This window comes from Ursus arctos, unplaced genomic scaffold (genome assembly GCF_023065955.2).
Source record: "Ursus arctos isolate Adak ecotype North America unplaced genomic scaffold, UrsArc2.0 scaffold_18, whole genome shotgun sequence".
Taxonomy (NCBI): Eukaryota; Metazoa; Chordata; class Mammalia; order Carnivora; family Ursidae; genus Ursus; species Ursus arctos.
The window spans coordinates 44,582,473-44,605,080 of record NW_026622852.1 but is presented as its reverse complement, the minus strand read 5'-3'; the positions used below and the strand labels follow the sequence as shown (position 1 = coordinate 44,605,080).

General features: G+C 43.2%; 1 protein-coding gene across 2 annotated transcripts in view; it reads right to left on the bottom strand.

Annotated features, from left to right (window-relative positions):
• TLR4 (toll like receptor 4) overlaps window positions 1–3,600 on the bottom strand; it is a 48,674-nt gene extending 45,074 nt beyond the window's left edge. For both annotated transcript variants that reach the window (XM_044389550.3, XM_048223335.2), the window contains exons 1-2: window positions 3,528–3,600; window positions 2,325–2,471 (exon numbers count right to left, since the gene is read on the bottom strand). The gene's annotated coding sequence lies outside the window, so the exon portion shown is untranslated. The remainder of the gene's footprint in view (window positions 1–2,324; window positions 2,472–3,527) is intronic.
• Window positions 3,601–22,608: the final 19,008 nt, after the last annotated feature.

Genomic DNA, 22,608 nt, shown 5'->3' with positions numbered 1-22,608 from the left:
ACATATTAAATTCAAATAGGCAGTAATTACCTTCTCATCGTCTGTCACTATCAACATATATAAAATAAGAGGATTTTTTTTTTCATAATAACTGGAAGTTGATGCATTCAAGGGATATTGAGTAAAAGCCAACCCAGTTCAACTCTAAAAAGGAAGAGCAGGCTGGCTGGGGAACTCTGGGTTTGCTCAACCTGGCCCCCATGGGTAGCAGGCAGGGGCCTCCCAAGTAACTGTAGGATCTGAAGAAATGCAACCAATTTAATCCAACCAAACCATGAGACTCTCCTTTAAACCCCAACTTCCTTCATACATAATCCAATGAAGTGCGGCTTCTAGGTTTCCTAACACAGGAGATTCAAAGGAGAAGATCAGAAGCTGAGTAAGAGGTGATTTCCAGATGATAAGCAAGGAGACAGAAAAAAATCATAAAATGCAGGCAACAATAATTTACGGAGCAATATAGATGAAGCTATTTGGTAAAAGGGCAAAACCTCTATGTGCTTCAACAGGATGTCCCTTGTGAAAGTCATGAGATAGCAGATGGGATCTTTTTTTTTTTTTTTTAAGATTTTATTATTTATTTATTTATTTATTTATTTATTTATTTATTTATTCGACAGAGATAGAGACAGCCAGCGAGAGAGGGAACACAAGCAGGGGGAGTGGGAGAGGAAGAAGCAGGCTCATAGCAAAGGAGCCTGACGTGGGGCTCGATCCCATAACGCTGGTATCACGCCCTGAGCCGAAGGCAGACGCTTAACCGCTGTGCCACCCAGGCTCCCCGACAAATTGCATTTTATCTTTCTGTGATTGAAACCAGCATTATGAGCATCTGCTCTGACACCATACCCTAACCACAGCAATGCCATGATGCCTTCTCCTTTAGTATCTTTTAGTACCTTCTGTATGTTGAGTGCTTACACTGCACTTCACACTATGCTTAATGATCCCATCTGCTGGGGCGCCTGGGTGGCTCGGTCATTGGGCATCTGCCTTCGGCTCAGGGCGTGAACCCAGGACCCTGGGATCAAGCCCCACATCAGGCTCCCTGCTGGGAGCCTGCTTCTTCCTCTCCCACTCCCCCTGCTTGTGTTCCCTCTCTCGCTGGCTGTCTCGCTCTCTGTCAAATAAATAAATAAATAAATAAATAAATAAATAAATAAATAAATAAAATAAAATAAAATCTTAAAAAAAAAAAAAAAGATCCCATCTGCTATCTCATGACTTTCACAAGGGACATCCTGTTGAAGCACATAGAGGTTTTGCCCTTTTACCAAATAGCTTCATCTATATTGCTCCGTAAATTATTGTTGCCTGCATTTTATGATTTTTTTCTGTCTCCTTGCTTATCATCTGGAAATCACCTCTTACTCAGCTTCTGATCTTCTCCTTTGAATCTCCTGTGTTAGGAAACCTAGAAGCCGCACTTCATTGGATTATGTATGAAGGAAGTTGGGGTTTAAAGGAGAGTCTCATGGTTTGGTTGGATTAAATTGGTTGCATTTCTTAAAAAGATTCTTAAAAAGAATCCACGTCAGTGGATTGCCTCATTTCCTGGGAATGCCAAATCAACAAGAAGGGTCCCACACATGTCCACCATTGTAATCTTTTTTGTACTTTTACACTTGATTGGAGGTGATATGTGTCTCTTCCCAAATTGCCTATTTTCCCTTCTAGTGGGTCAGCCAAGCTTTTACTCATTTGCCCCTGGTTCTTATCTGCTCTCCATATCCACTTCATGTATGTCTAACGGATAGATTTCAGTAATGTCTTTATTTACCACCTACCTCATTCCACCAAAGATTCAAGGTGGCTTGTAGGAAAAACATACACACTAATAGTAAGAAATAAACACTTAAAAATGAGGTTCAGAGAATATATTTCAGTGGAAATACCTGCCTACAGGTAGGCCATATCCAAAACTAGAGATCTGCTGTGGTGGGCATGTCTGGTAAGCATGTAGCCCAAGTAACCTAAGTGCTAGGAAGCACCATGGGGTGGTATGGGGTGGGGCGAGGAGGGGAGACATTGAGCAGTGTATGTGCACCTCCTGAGGGAAGGTAAGGACAGTTGAATCAGCTGACCCAAGAACAAAATCTAAGCATCAGAGGGAATAATGACTTTAGTTACTGTACTATGGTTGTTTTTCAAATCTGTTGCTGAGCCAGTCAACTGGAAGGGTGTGAGGGTTCTAAATAAACAATACGGCTTCTAATTTAGCAAATTATTTTAAGCATGGCAGAATTGTCAATACTGCTGTGGGACCTCTCTAACAGAATGTAACATCAAGTCAGGAGGGGAATCAAACATCCCCTTTAACTCACCTCGATCTGCTGAGAATCTTTTGCTCTGCAGTAGCTCAAGTGTCCAGGGACGGTAACAGTTGGCAAGTCAGTGGCAATCATCCAGAGAAAACTTTAGAATGCAAGAGAAACCATGGTACACAGACATACCCTCCCAGGAAAGCCATTCTGCATGGAAAAGAGAGGGCACATCAGGGGCTGGTGAAGCAATGGCAGCCATCAGTACAATGTTGCTGATTCAGTACCAGGGCCAGTCTTGTGGACTGCTGCATCTTCTAAGCATCCTGTAATACAAAATTCGTAGCCTTCCCCTTCCTGCGGTCCACTCTGGGGGTTCAAGCTTTGCCCACCGCCTTATCTCTTGCCCACCAAGGATATGCTGTAATCGTTTCATTGGTTCTCTAGATTTTTATGATGTAGAAAAGAGAAGGAAAAAACTACAGGGAAGCAGAAAAGAAGGACAAGGGGTGCATGAAGGTAGCCGGAGGGGAGGTTTTCTCTTGAAGCACAAAGCAAGGCTGCGCAGAAATGGGATCGAGAAGGTTTCTGGTTTGTTTTGTTTTGTGTTTAGGAAATGGTGCCAGGAAACCGATGGGATGTGAGGGTGTGGCTAGAAGGAAAAGGGTTTAATGAGCACGGCTGTGGTCTCCACATGGCATTGCTATCATGAGGCTTGATTGCAAGAAAAGAAGATGAATGTACACTGAAAATGTGTTTGGGGGGCTGGACCATGTTGCCTGCTATGATGCTCTAAGACTGGCCTGTGAAGGTCACGGTTTTGTATGCGTTACACCTGCGATGACTTTTTGGCCTTCTGTGTGGAATTCTGCTGTCCAGAGAGCAGCAGTTCTTAACAGAGCCAGGGAAGCTGCGGAAAATGTGTCCATGAGCATATGTGAGAAATTTCCAGGGACTCAACACACACACGTACACATACACACACACACACACACACACACACACACACACAAAACACTTAATAGGGAAAGAGAGAAGAAGAGGTTTTGTAGGAGGGGAGGTATTTGCAGATTCTCTGTCAGCAATTGGTGGCAGAAGCTAGTGCAACCTGAATTATTGCTGTTAATGAATTTATAGGCAGGTAAAGTGAGAAAATGTGCCTTCTGTGTATATTATAATAAGAGGATATCCCCATGTGCTTATTAAAGATCATTCACAATCACCTAAAAAAATAGAAATTACTTTAGTAAGACAGAAGAAGCTTACTGTGATCTGGCTGTCAGGTCGGCCTCATTTTTCATCTGAATTCTAAAGCTGTGGTTCTCAGCTGGGGAAGATCTTTGCCCCCAGGGACATTGGACAATGTGTGGCAACACTTTTGATTGTCACAACTGGTGGGAGAGAAGGGAATGTTCCTGGTATCTGATAAATAGAGGTCAAGGATTTGGCTAAACATCCTACAATACAGAGGACAGTCCCCAGAGGACCATCCCTACCACTAACCCAGATGCAGGAGCACTGAGGGTGAGAAATATTCTAGATACGCTGAGTCTCTTGTAATTACCCCAGCTTGGCTTAGCTTCTCAGTTCCAACCCCCCAATAAGACTGCTCCCTCTTCCTGGAAAGCATAGTCCAATCCCAAGCAACCATCAAGCTCTTACTCTTAACACATTTCCACTCAACTCTGGTCGTGTCTTTGAGAACTTCCTTGGCTTTCAGAGAATGACTTGGGTGCTACTTCCCAGATTCTGCCACTGCATTTTGTGTACACTTTCATTATGCAATATTATAATTATTTGTAACGTCTTGTCGTCTTCTCTTCCCCCTCCACTAAGACAAGGGACAGGGGAATCTTTGTATTTTTTATCTTTATATTTACATCTCTTGGCATGATCAAAAAATATTTGATCAAAATATTGTTGATCAAAAAATATTTGTTGAAAGGATAAACAAATAAGTCATTTAATCTCTGGGGTGGTTTCTTTCATTTTAAAAATTGGACATAATGATATCTGCTCTGCCTTCTTCATATATTTATTAACATGATTGAATGAGATAATAGATGGCAAGGTATTTCATGTTTCATAAAGATAATAGCTTCCATTTACCAATTGCCTTCTATGTGCATAGGACTGGATTAGTTGCTTTACATGTAATGCATCTAATTCTCCCCAATTGGTAAAAGGAGTGCTATTATTGCCCTCTGTACTGATGGGCACAACTGGGCATATGAAATTCAAGTGACTTGCCCAAGGTCACAGAGTTATAAAATAGCAGATTTGAAGCTCAAATCCAAATTTTAGGAGTGGGAAAGGGGTATAGAACTTGATATCAGTGCAAAAACCTAAGGGTTCAAAGATAGGGAGATTCCAAAAGATAGGGAACTTATCCAAATAGTGAAGGAAAATATTTTTTTTCTCATCACCTGACCAACACTGAGACCTTTCTCAGGGGACCTGAAGTTTTAATAGCACAATTAACCCACCTGATTAATCAGAATTGCTGTTTGTTTGTGCATGAAAGATAACTCATTATGGCAAATATGCATTAGAAGGCCATAATATATGCATTTATTCAATTAAGTCTAATGTATTATTTAAGGCTCAGTGTGTGATATTTATCACTAGCAAATGCTAATTTATACAGATTATCAGAGTCTAATTAGGTGCACAGCTTGTGAGGATAGCCTGTTACTTGGAAGGTATAGCCATGACTTACTCTACTCTGGGCCAGTATATTAGAGAGTCTGGCAACTGGCACCACCTGCACACTCCATCTCCTAAAGAGCTTTAAAAGCAAATGGTTGGACCCCATTACCATGGCCCCCTCCAGCTGCTCGTGAAAGCCATTGCCAACACCTTGAAGGGGAACCACTCACTCGCAATCGTGTATCCTCTTCAGCACCAGTGTCCTCCAACACTCTACCAACAAGAGTTGGTGCTTATTAAGTATCTGTCTTCTCCATTTAACCAGCCCACCTGTATGCCACACACAGGACACAAGGGAGTCCTTGAAACATTAACTCGATAAACAAGCACTGAAAATCCACTCTGTGCCAGGCTTTGTACTCAGCTCAGAGGATACAAAGATAGACGGGGTGAGGGCCCTGTATCAGGGGATAAGAGTTATGCGGACTTTAAGGCACAGACTGAAGCATCCTACAGTCCAGAGACAGAGCCCTCACTCTGTGATTTATCAGCTCTGTGATCCCAGTCAAGTCACTTTAAACCTCCAATCCCCAATTTCCTCATCTCATACAGGGGAGAACTGACATCTGCTCCTGGGGTTGTTGTTTGTATAAAAGAAGCCACTATTTTTGACACTAGAGGCAGACCCGCCCTCTCACCCATGCAGGGCCAGCCCTTGGGTCCTGCTGTGTGTTTAGTTCAGCTATTCAATCACACCCAACATTGCTTGGTTTTTTTTTTCTTTTTTAAGACTTTACTTTAGCTTTCCCTGAGAAGTCAAAGTCGAGTGTTAATATATTTTTTGTTGTTGTTCCACAGCAATCCACCCTAAAACATCTTTACCAGAATTAATTGTTTTTCCAGTTTGTTTTTTTCCTGATACCTCTATCCTACCAGGCATTGCTTCTCTGTCTTTTCCCAGACGGAATATATCTTATTTTCAGTTGTTCTCAGCCGTTGGCTCTCTTTTCCAACTTCCATGCCTTGCATCTCAAAAAGAAATTCCTCAAGTTCACAGGCCCAACTGGGCAAAGGGGTCTTTGTAAAACCCTCCCTCTGTAGGCTGAGATCAGTGACCATTTGCATGAAATGAACTGTACTCAATTTGGGAAAAAGACAGGCTTGATAAACTATCTCTGTATATGAGCTGTGCCATAACAAAGAGATCATCTCTTTGTAACTAAAAGAGGAGGGAAAGAAAGAATTAGCTGGCCTTCAAACAAGGACAACACCCTACCATATTTAAATCTTGTGAAATCTTACCAAAGGCTGTCACAAGGCTGCTGGGGTTACAGTAACAATGCCTTGTAGTTGTGGACTATTTCTGTTATCAAGCTGGAGGGCATTTTACCAGAAACAGCTGTTGAGATGAACTACTTAGCAAAGTGAAAGAGAAGACTGTAAGTCATCACTATCTTAGTATAACTGTTTCTTCCCAAAAGAAAAGTTACAGTGATTGCACTTACCACTCTATACTCCCCACCAGAACTCAACCTTTAAGATGTTTCTGCACTGGTGTCATCAGTGAAGTAATAAGCAAGCCATCAAGAAGAGGAAAATGTGATTTTGGCACATCCTTCCAGCCCATCTTCCTCTACTCCTCACTCCCCCTTTGCTTCCACTAAAGGCAATTCCCCTCATCCTATAAATGCCCGGCAATTCCCCCAAAACTTGGTTTTTTCTTATTATTGCCTTAATCTAGAATGATCTCCCTGCCCACCTCCACCTATACACACCCAATCTCACCCATCCTTTAAGGCTCAGCTCAAGAAGAGTTGACATTTTTTGAGCCCATGCTACATACTAGAAACTGATTTGCTGCTTTATTTGCATGAACTCCCTGAATTCTCATACCAACCCTAAGACGAACGTAAGTATTATCCCCATTTCACAGATGAGGCAACTGAGGCCCAGGGAGGTTAATGACTTGCCCCAAATCAAACAGCTAATAGAAGGCAGAGCTGGGATTTGAACCCAAGGATATGACCCCAGAATCTCATGCCCTTAACTTCTGTGTTCAGTACCTTCTAGGATTGTCCCCTGGAATGTTCTCCTCTCCTTGGAGCGTCCATTTCTGTTTACTTCTCCTAAGACTATTCACATCCTACCTTGCACAGAAAAAGTCCCTCTTCCCTCCTCCTTCTAGATTAGATGACGGTTGAATCTACATTGGCTTTATCTGCTTACTTTTTTAGAAAGTAGGGGTGCCTGCATGACTCAGTCAGTTAAGCATCTGCCTTCAGCTCAGGTCATGATCCCGGGGTCCTGGGATCGAGTCCTGCATCAGGCTCCTTGCTCAGCGGGGAGCCTGCTTCTCCCTCTGCCTGCTCTGCCTGTCACTCCCCCTTCTTGTGCTCTCCTTCTCTCTCTGACAAATAAATCTTAAAAAAAAAAAAAAAGTATAGAGTAGGGGCTCGATACATATAACAGCATAGACATGATAGACCAGAACCAAACCTCATAATTTTTCTGCAGAATGGATGTGCTCATTTTAGCATCCAAGAGGTCACTCTTGAACAGTGGAAATCCAGGGAAATATTCTGTGGTTAAACAAAGGACCCTCTGTTCCCCCCACCCACTCACTTCTCTCCTTTATGCAATATTTGGGCTGAAAATATTGGTTTACAAGCAGAGTGATTAAGAATGTGTTGGGGACTTAAAAGAAAACAAAAAAAGCAGGAGATTTGTCTCCACAGCAGGAAATGAGGAGCAAGACAGAGGAAGCAAATGTAAAGAAGCCAATTTGTTTTTTCAAACATGAAAGGGAAAAAAAAAAAAAGATATATATAATTTAACCAAAAAATTATCTCCAAACGCCCAGGGAACCCCCTGCCTGTCTGAACAGACAAAACACACAAACGTTCTATGTGTGTTTTTGTGGGTTGTTAATGCCGGCAGTGCAGGAGAGTGGCTTTAGGAGCCCAGAAATGCACATCCGCAAGACAAGAGCAGAGGAGTCAGAAACTGGAGGATGTGTGAGGCTAGCAAAGGCTGTGTGTCCAAAGATCCAGGGTTGTGAACAATTTCAGTGCACATGTGGTGTGACAGGGGAGGGATTCAGGTCTCCTAATCCCATCTGCTCTTGACTGAAGTGCCTTCGGCCTTTCCAAACTTGATATTAAGAATCACCTGGGATGATTGTTAAAAACAGATTCCCAGCCTCTATGCCAAGCCTCTCGAGTCAAAATCTCTCCCAGGGGAACCCTGAAATCTTTAAATTCAACACACACCTAATGTTTCATCGGATCAACTGAGGCAGGGAAGCGTGGCCTTGAACAGTTGGAGCTAGATCCTTGTTTTGTGGCAGGCTGGGGTGCAGGGATCAGAATGTCCAGGTTCCCATGGTAAGGCATGGAAGGAAGCCAGATTAGAAACTGGGAGACCAGCAGGTCACTTAAACTCTCTGGGCCTCACTGTCCCGGTCTGTGACGCTTCTCTACTATATCTAGCCTGTGCAGTGCTTTCTGAAGGTGATCTTCTGGTTTCTGAGGGCATGTTTGCCAACGACCATCTCATCATGGCCACCTAACTACAAGCACTTCCCAAAACAATTCCGGGTACAAAACTACTCATCCTGAGACTGTAGGAAGGCGCTGTGTGGCAGCCAGTTTTTAAGATAGCCTCAGAAGATTCTATCTACCAGCCGTCATATACTGCTTCCATATTGGATAATCCATGATGGTAGAAAATAATTTTGCAGAAATAGCAAAGTGTGGCTTCTGGGGCATAAATGACACTGCAGCTTCGACTTTGCTCTTGTGTATCATGGGATCACTGTCTAGGGGATGGCAGCTGTGAGGAGGTGCAGAAGCTCTATGGGGCAATCCACAGGGCTAGGAATCAACGCTCCCTGCAACAGTCACCTTCAGTCTGCTGATTGAGCCATCTTGGAATGAGACCCTCCAGCCCCAGTCAAGCCTTCAGATGACAGCAGCCCGGGCCAACATCTTGACTGCCAGCTTCTAAGAGACCATGAGCCAGAACCACCTTCGTAAGCCGCTGCTGAAATTCTGATCCACAGAAATTGTGTGAGGTATTGTCATTTTTAGCTGCTATGTTTTGAGGCAGTTTGTTATATAGTAATAAATAAATATGCCATCTCTCTCTCACCCGTGTTTATAATGGCTCCAAGGGAACCTAGGAATTGATGGTCCACATGGGTCCTAGCTGGCATAGTAACAACTATATGTATGAAAGGAATACTAACCCCTTTACATGTGCAATTTCACTTAAAATTCTTAGGAGACAGATGCCATTATTCCCATTCTATAGATAAAGAAATAAGGTTCAGAGAAGTCAATTAATATGTCCAAGTCCTCTGATTTAATATGGTGAAGTCAGAACTTGGAAGAAGGTATGCTTCAAAAGGAATTCTCTCTCTTTATGTCTTAAGGATGAGTACTATTCTGTTGTATGCATATACCTCATTTTCTTTATCCATTCATCTGTCAATGGACATTTAATTTATTTCCATATCTTGGCTACTGTGATAATGCTACAATGAATGTGGGGGCACAGATATCTCTTTGAGATCCTGATTTCAATTATTTTGGATAAATACCCAGAAGTGGGATGGATGGATCATATGGTGGTTCCATTTTTAATTTTTTGAGGCCTTTGAAGGAAGGAAATTCTTCAGTGTTCAGCAACATGGATGACCCTTGAAGACACTATGCTAGGTGAAATAAGCTAGTCACCGAAGAACAAATATTCTGTGATTCTAATTACATGAGGTATCTAAGTAGTCAAACACAAGGAAGCCGAGAATAGAAAGGTGGTTTCCAGGGGCTGCGAGAAATGGGGAGCTGCTATTCAAAGGGTATAAAGTTTCAGTTATGTAAGATTAGTAAGTTCTAGGGATCTGCGATACAATATTGTGCCTGTAGTTAACAATACTATATTGTACACTTAAAATGTGTTAAGAGGGTAGATCTCATGTTAAGTGTTCTTACAATAATTAAAAAAAGAAACCTGCACTCTGGGTCAGCTTACTGTAGAGTGTGCAGGCAATTTGTATCTATTTTAACACTTTGTAACTATTTAACCTGATTGAAGGTGTTCTGTTTCACTAAGCTATAGTCTTCAGGTCTGTGGGAAGAGAATACTTTAGGCTGCCCCTTGATCTTCATGCATGTAGTGGGAGGAATACAGGTTCAAGGCTCTCTGAGCCTCAGTTGTTTCATCAGTAAAATGGGCATAACAACTACTTTACAGAGTCATTGAAAGAATTTAGTTTCACAACGTACATACCATTGTTTTATAAACTCTAACAGCTAACACCAAAGCAAATTATTGTTTTCCTCATTATGGTTGGTATCTTTATTTACGCCAAGCTCGTAGAGATTACTGGATTAAAAATGCCAATTATGACTGCCCACCTAGGGTCTATGTAAAGGCCCTCAGCTTTAAAGACAGTCAATACATCCTTCTTCCCCAGAACACGAAAGAAACATTGAATAGCTATTTATTGTCTTCCAGCTATAACTGATTATGGGATAAGAGTTGTTTTGTCAATCTTCCACCACAGTCCTTGCATAAAAGGTTAGTAAATAATAATGATAAAAAAAAAAAAAGAAAAGGCACAATGCATTCTCTCTTGAATTCTGCCCACGCAACCTCTCTTACTTGTATCTCTTTGAAAATGGTCTTTATGAATATCAACTTCTGGAAAAAAAATGTCTCTTATGTTGAATCATCAATAGTAGACAAAGAAGCAAATTAAAACAATTGCTTTGTCTCCCCACCCTTGGGACCCACCTTGGTGTAGATGACGGAGGAGAGGAGAGGGAGTGGGGAAGAAAGGGAAGGAAGAGAAAACCCATAACTGGAATTTCCAAGCCAGAGGGACATTTTTTCTTTAAAATTAAAAACACAAATCAATTTCATTCAAATTCTAAGAGCAGAAAGGAATGGGGGATTTGACTGGCAATGTTTAGAAATGAATGATTTCTGGAAATTGATTGTGACTGAAAAATTGAGAGGTTCTGCCTTTTTAAAGAAGAGCTACAATTTCCACACACACAAATGCCTCATCTCATCAGCTCTCCCCACTCCAGTCTCCTCGGCATCGTCCGGGTCTCTGTCTTCTGTAGCTGGGACACGGGCTTCTTCCTGGACTGCAGCCTGCTTGACTTGGGGCGGGCTATTCCTGTTCTCCAACACTGCTCTCCTCGCTGGCAACACACCATGGGCAAGGATTCTCCTACCTGCATTCCTTCCTCTTCTGGGAGGACTGCAGCTTCTGACCCTAATCCCTTCTCCCCCAGCAAGTTTCTCTTTGAGAGTACCAGAAAAAAGGGTGGAAACTAAGGATGATGGAAGTAGAAAGGTGGGGGGGGGAGGGTTGGCTATTAAAACAGAGGAAGAGCAAGACAGACACACAGAGAATATGTGGGGGAGAGGTGGAAATGAAGGGGTCAGAGAAGAACAGGGGTTAAAAAAAATCTAATTTGAAACACTCTGCCAGAGACTCCAATCAAATCATGTCCCTAACCCTGGGAATCTTTGGGAATTCAGGTACCCTCCCGCCTCTCACTCCCCTCCCATTCTCTTCCCTGTTCTCTGTCTTGTACCCCCCACAGCCAAAAAAGACATCCATGCCACCATCACCACTTTTATTACTGTCACCTCCGCTACACGCGCACATGCACACACACATATCCACACACACGACCACATTCACAACCCCACAGACCTCACACAACCACACACACAACCTCACACACACAGCTACACATTCACAACCTCACACACAGTCACACTCACAGTCTCACACACACAACCATAATCACAACCACACACACATCCACACACGATCACATTCACAACCCCACACACAATCACACGAAGTTTCACACACACAACCACACTCACAACCACACACACACACACACACACACAAGTCTCACGCCTCCTTTCCCTCACTGTATATTCTCTTAGGGGCTCTGGTGACATTTATTTCATTTCCCACCATTACCTCTCATTTTCTTCAACCAAGGTGGCAGGCAAGAAGCCACTGCTCCTCAACCACCATTGGCACAGTCCCCACAGAGGAGAATTTCCTTTAGGGAAACTGGGGAATAGGGCACTGTAAGTCCTTTTACTTTAAAAAATGGGTATAACTCAAAAGGGGCTTTCTTCATGGGCTGCGTCTCAGAAAACATCTAAATTGTCTCCAGAGAATTCTGAACAGACCAGAGATTTAGAAGGAAAGTACCTGCCTTCCCAGCTTTAAAGGCTACTGTCCTCCCCTAGAAGCTCGTCCCCGCAGCTCTGGCTTCTGCTCTGGGGCACCCTTCTTTCCTGGCATATTTTGCAAACATACCCTTCAAAAGTACTCCGGAGGTTGCTCAACCCTTTTGTAGCCCTGCACTGCCATCGTGTGGTCAAAGCTAGAACTGCACCCACTTAAGCCGCAAAAACCAATGACCGCCCTTAGGCCTTGGCCGCATGGAGTAGGATCGGGGCTGACCTCCAATAGATGCTAAGTGGGGTACCTTCTTGTTCCTATAAGGAGTGCTGGCATGTTCTGCAAAGGACATTTGGATGTCTTCCACACATCTTTCCATCCATTAGTCCCTTTTCATAGAATGCCTTTCCCCACAAGCTGCTCCAATACAACACTGTGCTACAACACATATGCCCATCGGTCCAAGAACAATTACTCTCTCCGACCTTCAGACATGTGCCATTTGTTGTATTTGTGGCATTTACCAACACTCTAAACGGTATGGAAATTAAATGTGCGCGTGTCTCTGTCCCCTACCAGGAAGTGAACTGGCAGATGGCAGTGACTGCAGTTTTTTCACACTTTGCAAATAGTAGGAAGTCTTTAAATGCATATTGAAGGGAGGAGAAAATACTGCAAATAAATGACTCACTAATTCCTTAGCTGCCTGCCTTCACTTACCTGCTGACCCCTTCCTTATTCTTCCCAGTGCAGTGATGAGCTGGGAATCTATCTAAGAAGCCCAGACTAGGAATCAGAAATAGATTGTGCCTGTACGAGCCACGTGTCCTTGGGCATGTCACCTTCTCTCTCTCAGCCTAACCTTTCCCAACTGCATAGAGAGGATTAACTCAACCTAATCACTGAGCCCCCCTTCAGACAGATGATGGGGAAGGTTTAAACAAACCTACGTGTAACCAGGGGTGCTGTGAGTATACAAAGAGAAAAAAGACGCTCCATAGTTTTGATCTTTCCCCATTGACCCCAAGGCAGAGAGCTTGGTTCCACCAATGAGGCACTTAATAAATATCCAGGAGAAAATATTAGATGGAAGAAAAACAAATCGTAGTACACAAAAGCAAAAGGACCACAGAATCAGTGTGCATGGACAACAGTACGCAGCGCCACTCAGAGCTCACATTTGGATTTTCTATCCCCCGGCACAAGCATGCTGCAAACAATATGTGTCCAGAGCTGGTGTCATTAAATGGAGGCTGTGGTGGTCTTTTCAGAGGACACTTCTTCAAGGGCAAGTGATATTACCCACCCAAAGGAATCAGGCTCCAGACAGAAGGGGAGGCCTGTGTTTGAGATGTGGTGAAGACAGCCCAGGAAAAGCACTGCCAGGCAGACAGAAACAGTGGACACCTGCTGGCAGCATTAGCCACAGACGCTCAGCCTGACTCCAGAAGCCTCTCTCAATCTGTAATCCAAATGGGTATCACCTGAAGGATCACCCTGCTCCTATCACCAGAAACCCAAACGGAATTCTGTCGTTGGTCACATTCTATCTCATACATTGTTGGACATGGTCCGGCCCAACCTCTTATTTTCAGAGAGGCACAGAATGCAGGGAAGTGTGTGCTGTGTTCAGTGAGACCTCTTCCTGTGCCTAGCAATGGCCCAGCAACATTCTATGTGCTTAATAAGTTGTTCAGTACAGTGGCCTATGGCACTCTTCCTTCCACAAATATTATCAGACATTCTAGTAGAAGCCAGGAACGAGGCTAGGCAGATGACTACTCCCAGTGCAACCACTTGAGGAATCATTACCCTGGAAGCACAGAGCCAGGAGCTTGGATACTCATGGGCTCGAGTGAAATAGTCACCATGAGGCCCTTGGAGTTAGTCAAGGAAAGGCTTGAAGCCTTAATACTAATTGCTGGCTTATGCATCCCTTCTGTGTATGTTTTCCTGATGAATACAGTTATGATTATTTAATTTGTAATGGACCAGAAGGAACTGATTTTACCGTGGCTGATAGCCAGGGACTGAGGATGCTGAGACAAGAATTTTTCAAAATGTATCTCAAAATAAAAGCAAGTAGCCAGGAGTTTTCCTTCCCTCTTGCCAATATGGTACGTGCTTCTCTTCCTCTTGAAGTGGAATAAATTATCTCACTTCATCACCCTGCTGTCTTTCGAGGTTAAGCTACAGCGCTGAGGCTGTGGTGGGAATCACAGAAGTCTACAGTTCACAGGGACATGGAGGTGGACTTGTTGGGGTAGGACACATACCTGGCACGGGGGCTGCCACGCTCCCAGCACCCACCCGTGGCGGCCCCTGCGAACCCGTCCAGCCACTTGTGTCTTGAAACATCTCCTCAGCACTGCTCCAGATTAATGAGAGTTGGCAATTAAGATAAGTCTATTTTCCAGCTTTTGAACCTGAGATCTTGGGAGGAGGACTTCTCCAAGTTGTAGTTAAGATCAAAATGTTCTGAAACGCAAAACATTTTTCCGCTCTCCCTTTGAATGGCAAGCTTCCAAGAGATGAACATTATCTCCTTTGTTTGCCTTGGGATTTTTAAAAATTACTCGATCAATACATGAATTATTTTTCTATTTAGCATCTCTCCAGCCACCATGGGATCCAGAGCAGAAGGCCACACTCAGAAAGCTGCCAGTCTGCAACACCCACTCTATGCCTTGCTGCCTTTTCTTCAATGGTTGTCAATGCTGAAAGGGTCCCCTTTAGCCCCTCTACTTGAAGCTCTGCTCAGATGCCACATTAGCCACAGGAATCCCAGGTCTGTTTTTACCTAGAACCATCTTTATCCCCAACAAACATTAGCTTCTGCCTCTTCTGTTCTCTATAACATTTTTTTTATGCATTGAAACTAGACCTCAGTAACTTGTGTCTCTGGCGATGACCTCCACCAGACTGTGAGCGCAAAACTCGAAAACACGTTTTACTCGTATGATGAATAGAGGGTACCTAGACAGGACAGGCTTCCAGCAGATTTTCGTGGGATTAAATCGAGTTCCTAGAATCATCACCATTAAATATAAAATCATAAAACTTAAAACTGGGATGGATTTTACAGATCTTATGATCCAGTATGGAAAATGGGTTTTATTTTAAACGTAATCCCAATCAATTGTCAGTGGCTGCCAGGAGCTCCATGTTAGCACAGCTCAGGAAAAGTCCAAGGTCAGTAGGAAACAGTGTTGAGTTGGGTCTATGATGTCTGTCAGGAGCAGGAAAGGAGGAAGTGAATGCATGTGTCTACTGCTATTAGGGGTCAAGTTCACCCCCTACTAGTTATGTTAAAGTCTGTAGAATGTAGTGGATGGTTTGGAATTGGGCTGGAATACTGAACTGGAATGCTCTACTGTGAAGTGGTTGTATAATTTTATTCAAATATCTTATTTTCTTGGAGCTTTAGTTTCATTGTGTATGAGATGAGCGTGGTGGTTCTCCCTTTCCTTACCTTGCCAGACTCTTGTGATGGTTGAGGATATGGTCATGAAAGCATTTTACAAACCATAAAACCATGTACAAATGCATGATGTTCCCACAGAGCGCTGACCTCAGTGACCATTCAGTAAGTGGAAATAGAGAATCCAATCCTAAGAAAAGAAAAAAAAAAAAAAGATTGGTTATTACTAAAAGTAGGTCAGGCACTTTGATATTCAAGCATGCTCCTGGTTTGAGATGATGATTTATCTACCATGTGAGAAATGGTCACATTTGGGCATCATATACCCAATAACCTGGACACTTGTCAAGAGCAGAGGCCCTTCAGGCCAGAAAATTACTGTCTTGTCACCGTTCTTACTCACTGGTAAGTAATTATGTTACTGGATATTAACCTATGGCATTTGGACAGGATGAAATTTTGTGCATTCTCTCTCTCCTGCTAGATTCCATTGCTATGTCCTAGTTCATGGTGTCCTTACCTCTCTTTTGAGCTATGGCTATAGTCTTCTAAGTGGGCTCCCCTTCTCTACTGAGATTCCCCCTGAATCTAGCCTCCCCAGAGCCAGCAGGTTAATCCTTCAAAAACACAGTAGGTACCCTGTTATTCCTCAGTTCAAAAATCTTCAACAGCAACCTGGTGCCTTCAAATAAGATCCAGAACCCTTAGAATGACAAACAGGCCTATTACAAAGTGACCTGAGCTTAGTCTTCCAGAATCCCCTCCAGCCATTCTCCTATTCACTGAATCCTCTAGAAAGAGTCTTCAGGTCACCTTTTCCTTAATTTTCTGAATTTCCATGTTTCTGGGTCTTCGTTAGCATTGTCATCTCTGAAAATCCCATCCTTCCCCATCTAATTGGCAAACTCCCATTCATTATTTAGGATGAAGTGGGGATGTCCTCTGTTAGGACTCTGCTGTTCATCCCCAGGCAGAATTAATCATGCCTACCTCTGTGTCACTCACCTCAGTTTATGTATACTCTACCCAGGTATTTCACTCAAGTTTTCACTCCTTACATTGTCCAATTATCAGTAAATACAGAGGATTGTGCACCCCCCGTTTTGTGTTCTGGAAAATGGCATTCAGCATATTTTGAATCATCCCCCTGAAGCATGGTCCTCTGTTCAGACGTTTATCTCTCCTGTGAGACCATGACTTTGTAAGGTGAGAGACTCCCACCCTTGTCATCTTGCAGTCAGTGTCTACACACTAGCCCATCTGCTTGTAAGTCAGCTTTTGCTACTCTCCTACGCAAAACTTTTCAAACTTAAAATAAGACCCAAACTCCCCACCAGCGTTTCAGGCCCCGGGCCCTGCACAAAGTCTTCCAGGCTCTTCCGCCGTCACCCTCACCTTCATACACTAAGCTTCACCTTATTCCCCAGAGTAACCTTCTTGCCATCTTTGGTATGCTCCCTGCCTGGAAAGCTGTGCCCACAACTTTCACAAAACCCAATAGATGCTGATCCAGCTCTGAATACTAGGCTAGATATGAAATAAAAAAGTTAATAAAAATGTAATTCACCCAGGCTCTAGAGAGATGGACAGGCAAGGAGAGAATATTTGTTTAATGATAGAGATTGACTGGTCGGTGAGATGACTTAGGAGTTTTTGGTTCCACTCACCCAACTCTGAGCTTGTGCCTTAGTTTTCATTCTCCATTCAGACACCGTATCATTCAGAAGGTGCCAGCAGGCCACCATGTCTAAACCAGCTCCATTTCCAGTCACTTCCCACCTCTTTTATTTTCTGTAGATCACTAACCATGCTCTGAAATTACCCCGTTGGTTTACCTGTTCGATGTTCACACTAACCTCCTTCCACTGGAATTCAAGCACCATGAGCGATGACATCCTCTTTGTTTTGCTCCTGACTGTGTTCCCATGGACTAGAGGAGTGCCCTCAGTGCATATGCATTTGTTAAATGAGGAAATGACTTCATCTGATTCCTTGGTAAATGTCTGTTGAATGAATTAGTTCATAATTACTTTTTAGGTGGCAGCCACTAAGTTTTTAAATTTTAAACCCAAGTTGTTTCCAGTAATCTAGGGATAAATTATTCAAGTTGTAGAATATCCAGAAAGTTTCCTGAGGCTGCCTCAGGTCGGCCTTATCTCTGTTAATTTGGCCCTTTAAGCAGAGAATGCATGGAGCGGGTAACGATCCGATCATAGTAATATCCTCTTAGCAGTTCTGGACAATAAATAAATAAACGAACTCTCTGGTTGGTGCCAGGATTGAACCTGCAGCCGGAAGGGGAGCTTTTATATTTCCCAAAGACTTTATTTTGTTTCCCTTTTCTTTTCTGTTTTCACCAATTTTCTCCTACCCTCCTACCCCCCACCCACATATAAGTCCAAAGAGAGTCTATTTCACTAAATTTTTCACGAACCAAACCAGCAGCTCATTTTAGAGGAGGGCGGGAGCAGGGGAGAATCGGGGCACTGGGTGAGTGCAGGTGAAAACAACAGTCATTTAAGAGGACACAAATCATCCATCTGGCATAGAACCAGACTTCCTGCATCTAAGAGTTCTCTCGCCCTCTGACTCTACGTGAAGGGAAGAAGGCACAAATGGATTCATTCTTCTTCAAAAGCAGAGAACAGGGAAGCCCAGACAGATTTAAGTCACTTGCCCAAGGTCACCCCACACTCCAGGTGGCCAAGTCCAGCTGTGAGACCTGAAAATGTCCCTTCAATCAGCAGGTCTCCCTAAGGCTGTTCTGGCACTTGGCTACCTGCCTGTAATTTTCCTGGCTCTGAATGGGAGGAGAATTATGGAAGGAAAACAAAGTTAATAAAAATCAAATTCACCCAGACCCTGAAGGGATGGACAGACCAGAAGAGACTGTTTATTAGTGCAGAAGATGGCACAGGAAGGAGAACATTTATTAGTTATTGGTTTACACTTACTCAGGTCTTTCTCAGAGCTGCCCAAGGCTCTTTCTGACTTAAATTTTAAGTTCTGAATTCTCACATGGACCTTTGTGAGCCTAGAAGCATCCAAAGGCACAAGAAATTAGTGGTGCCAGAATTGTGGGAAGGCGTATAGTGTAATGTTGGACATGTTACTTGGAAGTGGAAGCCAAACATCCCCTCTCACTCCCCAGTCAAAGCTCAGAGGGCACCATGGTGCATGCTAGGTCAGTTAGAGACTTCCTAGGTCCTGTCATCCTGGTCACTGTGATTAGTTCAAAGATAAGCACATGACCCAAGCCAAGGTAATGAGAGCAGAATTTTTCAGAATTATCAACAAAGATACTTTCTCCTCTCTGGGATTTCTCCAGGCTTGGAGCTCTGGGGTCAATACCCTACAGTCCATAAAAGCTCACCGCAGAATGTGGAGAGGAGCTTCTACCAGGCTGAGGAAACAAGATTGGGAGGATTTGGAATTCTGAAGGAATGGCATAGGTGCTTTCTTTATAAATCCAGAGACCCTTCACCACCCTTTACACACACATACACACACACACTCCCAGAAGTGCCCATCTTCCTTTTCAATGGCAGTCATGACCTGCTCTACTCTCCTTGGGACACGTCTTTGATGGTATCTCCCTACACTTTTCTCCATGTGTCCTCTGTGTTTGGTTTCCTTCTCCTCATGTTGGTTTCTCCAACCTCTACTCTAAGGCTCTTCCATTCTCACATCGATATTCCTAGATTCTCCTGACCTAAAGCTTCTCCTGAACTCCTACTACCCCCTACCCTGCTTCTCATTTCTCCCAGAAATGGTGCTGGCACCATTTCTTAGAACCCGTCACTGTTTTTCACTGCCTTTCCCACAGTGTGGGGATGGAAATGGAGGTGGAGAAAGGCACCAAGCACAGCCTGGAGGGGTGAGGTAAAGCTTCCAGAAGAAAGTCACTTACAAGTTGAGCCCTGACAGATGAGTGAGAATTACTCCACTGAAGGACAAGAGGAACAGAAGAGTGTCCCTAGTGAAAGCAACATAATGTTCTAAGCCCTCAGGCTGGGAGAGCTTCTAGTACTCTCTGCATAGGCATCAGTAGGGCAGAATTGAGAGGACGCTGATTCTGGAGCAGATGCTGAAGATCATGGCATAGTGGTTGGTTTTATCTTAAGGGAAAGGGGGAGACGTGGAAGATTTAAACAGGGCTCCTTCATCCGAGGCCCATCTCAGTGCCTGTCAGTTCACCTAGGTCTTTGTGATCTTTTCCACCTGCTGCTCTCTCTGGTCCTCTCAAGCTAGCTCTATCTCTCCAAGTCTTATGAATTCTGGACTTGACTTTTGATCAATCGCCACTTTAGGAATCTTTTGGAGCCCGACAATCTCCCCTGGGCTTGCTCAAACCTCTTAGGACCAGTGACATGTTGTTCTCATGCCTTATCGGTGACTCTTTGGCTTCTGTCAGGGTCTGTCACACTTCTGGGTGTCTTTTTTTACTGCTGAGGTGTCAATACCCTCCATTTTGGACTATAACCCTTTTGTTAATATGTCTGTTTCTTCTGGGAGAGTCTGGCTTGGTGTTTCCTCATTAATGAGAGAATCAGAGCTCTCTCTCTCTGTAATTAGAGATGAAGCTTCACGGAAATAGAATCATTCACACATTCTCAGGCCAACCCCCCGGAGGTCCAGTGCTGTTTGAGGAGATGCTAAGGCAGACTTCATCACCCATTGGGTTAAGTGCATGCCAATCATAATATCTTGGCCAGTGAGCTGTAAAGAAATGAAGAGGTTGGATTCCTAGGACAGAACCTAGACTATCATTGGGCAGATGAGAGGTAGCAGGGGTATTTTTCTCCAGGGCATTGGCAAGAGATGATGTGAGAAGATTACTTTGCCATGCATGGATCAGGAAGCAGCGCTTCACCCAGGACAACTGAGACCCGGAGGAGCTTCAGTGGTGGTAGCATTTAATGATGTCTCCTGGACACAAAGCCAACGTTAGGAGCCTGGAACGCAGAGATAACCTTCAAATCCTGCTCTAGGATTGGGATGGAGCAGATAGTTACAGAAGGGAAGGTAGGAAAGACTTGCAAATATTCATTCCGTCATTGTCTGAAGGTTATTTTAGAAAGACAGCAGAGACTGAGACATAGTTCCAGTTCTCATAGGGTCACAACTCGAAGGGGAGATCCATGTGCCGCATGTCATGAAGACTGAAATGTCTAGGAAGGCCAAATTTGTTTACTGCAATGGAGAACCGTTGACAAATTTAAACAGTCAAGTGACTATGGAAGGTCACTCTGGCAGCGTTGAGGAAATTGATAGTAGAGGTCAAGAAGGGAAGCAGGGAGGCAATCGAGGAGGCTGTGTAAGGACGGAGGCTACAGATGATAGCCCCGGGTGAGGTGGATGGGTTGCACCTCAGCTGCCTGCTGTCCTGTTTCTGCTGCTAGTTGTTTCTTGTGCTTGTCTGCTGCATAGTCTGAGAGAGTCATTTCAGACCACCTTATTTCCTCATGGTTGAAAGTGGAAGTACCCCTGATAATAGTAACTATACCATAATAATAGTAAAGAATATAATATAAAATAATATAAATAATATTCACTGTATTAAATCACCTGTATTTATTATATTATTTTGTCCTCACAATGACACATAAGATATGTACTTTTATTTTCCCCATTTTATTTTATCTTATTTTTTAAAGATTTTATTTATTTACTTGAGAGAGAGCAAGAGAGAGCATAGAGAGGGAGAAGCAGACTCCCTGCTGAGCAGGGAGCCCGACATGGCGCTCGATCTCAGGACCCCAGGATCATGACCTGAACTGAAGTCAGATGCTCCACTGACTGAGCCACCTAGGTGCCCTATATTTTCCCCATTTTAAAGATGAGGACACTTAAGGCAAAGGCATAGCAGGTTTCAGTACTTGCCTAAGAATATACATTTTTTTTAAAGATTTTATTTATTTATTTGACAGAGATAGAGACAGCCAGTGAGAGAGGGAACACAAGCAGGGGGAGTGGGAGAGGAAGGAGCAGGCTCCTAGTGGAGAAGCCTGATGTGGGGCTCGATCCCAGAACACCGGGATCACGCCCTGAGCCGAAGGCAGACGCTTAACCGCTGTGCCACCCAGGCGCCCCCAGAATATACATTTTAACCAGGTCTTTTGAAACTAAATTCTCTGCTCTTTACTCTGCAAAATAATCTCCACAGCCAGAAAGAGCTTCTGTTACTTTTTAATTATTATTTTTTATTTTTATTTTTATAAAAATGTTAAAGAATGAAAGATTTGATCACATTTTTTCTCTTTGCATTAAAAATGCATTTTCTGTAAAAGAATCTCATATATTTGCCTCATCATAAAACTCAGCTGGCAACCTGATGCAAATACATATATCCATTCTTTCCTCAGGATTCAGTAAGTCTAGGGTCAGGCCTATGCTTTTATAAATCACCCAAAGAGATGCCAATGATCAGACAAGTTTGTCAAACATTCTCTATATGATGCTTTTTATTGGCTGTATAAGGTTTGATTATGTAGATATTTCACAATTTAATTTACAGTTCTCTGTTGGTAGATTGTCAGTTTTAATGATTATTTTAATACCGAAATAACACTGTAATGATCAGACAAGGGTACATCTCTGATTATTTCCTTAGAAAACCTTGGCATTGTAGCTCATCTCTGCAGCTCTGTGATTGAGTTCCCTATGCACGGAGCCTAGCAGGAGTGCTTCTCTACTGCAAATAATTCTTAGAATTTGGTCATTTAGGGATGGGATGTAGGCTACAGATTGGGGGAAAGGAGGCACATAAAACAAAAATGTTTAAATTGATATGTTTGACTTGTTCGTAACATTTGTGAATTTACACACATTAAATACCCATTAGCATTATCCTAGGTGCTTTCTATTTATTTTATTTGATCACCTCTGCCATCCCACAAGAGACTCTCACTGTCTTTTACAGATGAGTAAAATTGAGTTTAAAAATGTTCCAGTATTTGGACCCGGATACAGTTCATTCCTAGACCATTTCTGTTTTCCAACACACTACAAGTGCCTTCAATTAGACTATCATCAAACTCTTACTTTTA